Raw genomic sequence first — 2,579 nt, forward strand, 5'->3', positions numbered from 1 at the left:
ACCTTCATTTACCTCCAGTCCTTTCGAAGACATGAGAGGATTCACACCGGAGAGAAACCCTACGAATGCAAACAGTGTGGGAAAACCTTCATTTATCCCCAGTCCTTTCGAAGACATGAAAGGACTCATGGTGGAGAGAAACCCTATGAATGCAACCAGTGCGGGAAAGCATTCAGTCACCCCTCATCTTTTCGAGGACACATGAGAGTGCACACTGGAGAGAAACCCTATGAGTGCAAGCAATGTGGGAAAACTTTTAATTGGCCCATATCTTTACGAAAACATATGAGGACACACACTAGGGAGAAACCCTATGAATGTAAGCAGTGTGGGAAAGCCTTCAGCTTATCCGCTTGCTTTCGAGAACATGTGAGAATGCACCCTGAAGACAAATCCTATGAATGCAAGCTATGTGGAAAAGCTTTCTATTGCCACATATCCTTACAAAAACATATGAGAAGACATACTGCAGAGAAACTCTATGAATGCAAGCAGTGTGGGAAAGCTTTCAGTTGGCCTGAACTTTTGCAACAACATGTGAGAACGCACACTGTAGAGAAGCCCTATGAATGTAAGGAATGTGGGAAGGTCTTCAAATGGCCGTCATCTTTACCAATACATATGAGACTGCACACTGGAGAGAAACCTTATCAATGTAAGCATTGTGGGAAAGCATTCAATTGTTCCTCATCCTTAAGACGACATGTGAGAATACACACTACAGAAAAACAGTATAAGTGTAATATGGAACATCTTCCTACAAATGAATTCATGTGCAATGCTTCAGAAAAGTCACACCAGGAGAGAGATCTGATCAAAGTTGTAAATATGGTGTTGCCTTTATGAGTTCCTTATCCTGAAAGTGGACACTTAAGGAGTGTGTCTGTAGTTCATTTGCAAGTAAACATTTAGGTGAAAAATAATTCTCCAGATACTCTTAGCTATTCTACATGAATTTTAACAGGTAGTTTCTTTTCTTACAATTCAGTAAATAAAACTTTCATCTTAGAGTGTTTTGGACTTATGGATGATTTGAAGTGCATTTTTAATATGCAAGTAGGTTCAAGTTTTATTTAATGTCTTAAATTGTAACTGACCTAGTGTGGCAGGTATTGGATATCACTTATCTATTATATTTTCCACCTTTCTTACTGGGAGTATTTTTATTGTTTGGCCAGAGGACCCTTATTCCATTTTCTAAGAAGTAGTTGGCAGAATTTTGTAATTATGCAAAGTTGTCTAAAGAGTATAGTCTCAAATGAATTGTAATTTTTAATGTTTGCCCTTTGCTGTTTGTCTTTGCTTGTGATTGTGAATTGGACAGTAGGCTTTGACTTGTGATATGACAGAGAAATCCAGAGTTCCAGATAGTTCTTCTGCATTATTATGTCAATGTGGGTAATGTTAGGAACTTCATTTGCTGCAATGCATTTCCTTTATGGTTCCATGTCCAAATTTACCAATAGCAATAACTTGAATGAAATTTAGAATGAAGAAGAAGTCATTGCTGAGCTTTTGAGGTCACATTAAATGAAGACAGACAGATGCATAGGGGCTTCGTGAACATCAAACTTCAGCTTATTTTCCAGATCCTTGTTCCTGCCAATTAAGAGTACCATCAAAAGAAACACTTAAGTGCTTGCTTTCCACTGTGTCAGAGGTGTAGTCTTCCACAGACATCTCCATGAACTTGGTATCAGGGATATGCCTGTGTGGTCAGTCACCTACAGTCTGGATTTTTCTCAAAACCCTGCATGACCTCTTGACCACTGAGTCAGACTGTCTTGTTTGGCAGTCTCTGAGCTTCTGATTCTCCCATTCTGTAGATCTTAACGTATTTGCATGGGATCTGATTTATATAGTGAACACTTTGTTATCGTAATACTTCCAGTGGCTCTGTGATCCTGATTCCACCACAAAAGCCACAGTGTTGCAGCCAAAGAAGAAAAACAACACGGCCGGGCGTGGTGGCTCATGCCTATAATCCCAGCACTTTGGGAGGCCGAGACGGACAGATCACGAGGTCAGGAGATTGAGACCATTCTGGCTAACACGGAGAAACTTTGTCTCTACTAAAAATACAAAAAATTAGCCAGGCATGGTGGCGGGCGCCTGTAATCCCAGCTACTCGGGAGGCTGAGGTAGGAGAATGGCATGAACCTGGGAGGTGGAGCTTGCAGTGAGCCGAGATCATGCCACTGCACTCCAGCTTGGGGCGACAGAGCAAGACTCTGTCTCAAAAAACAAAAAACAAAAAAAAAAAAAAACGAGACTTTGTACCCTATTGCATTTTTAAGTGTGCCAACCCAGTCCTATGTGAGAACAAATACCTTCGTCATATATTAGATTTCAGGAGATTTCTGTTACTCGGAGCTAAATGCAGTTGCTTGATATAGATTAAATTATTAGGTTTATGTGTCATTAAAAATAATGTGGATTTTGTTTCAAGGAAAACCTTCTGTAGATATTTCTTAGAAATATCCTATTTAGCTGGGCACAGTAGCTCACGCCTGTAATCCCTGCACTTTGGGAGGCTGAGGTGGACAGATCACTTGAGGTCAGGAGTTAACATGGTGAAA

At 40.4% G+C, this 2,579-nt stretch overlaps 1 long non-coding RNA gene across 1 annotated transcript in view; it reads left to right on the forward strand.

The window, feature by feature from the left end:
• The window catches only part of LOC105551975, a 6,892-nt gene extending 5,962 nt beyond the window's left edge, over nucleotides 1–930 (forward strand). The window contains exon 4 of the long non-coding RNA XR_001007928.1: nucleotides 32–930. This is a non-coding gene — a long non-coding RNA (uncharacterized LOC105551975). The remainder of the gene's footprint in view (nucleotides 1–31) is intronic.
• The last annotated feature ends 1,649 nt before the right edge of the window (nucleotides 931–2,579 follow it).

This window comes from Mandrillus leucophaeus, unplaced genomic scaffold, assembly GCF_000951045.1.
Source record: "Mandrillus leucophaeus isolate KB7577 unplaced genomic scaffold, Mleu.le_1.0 Scaffold54, whole genome shotgun sequence".
Taxonomy (NCBI): Eukaryota; Metazoa; Chordata; class Mammalia; order Primates; family Cercopithecidae; genus Mandrillus; species Mandrillus leucophaeus.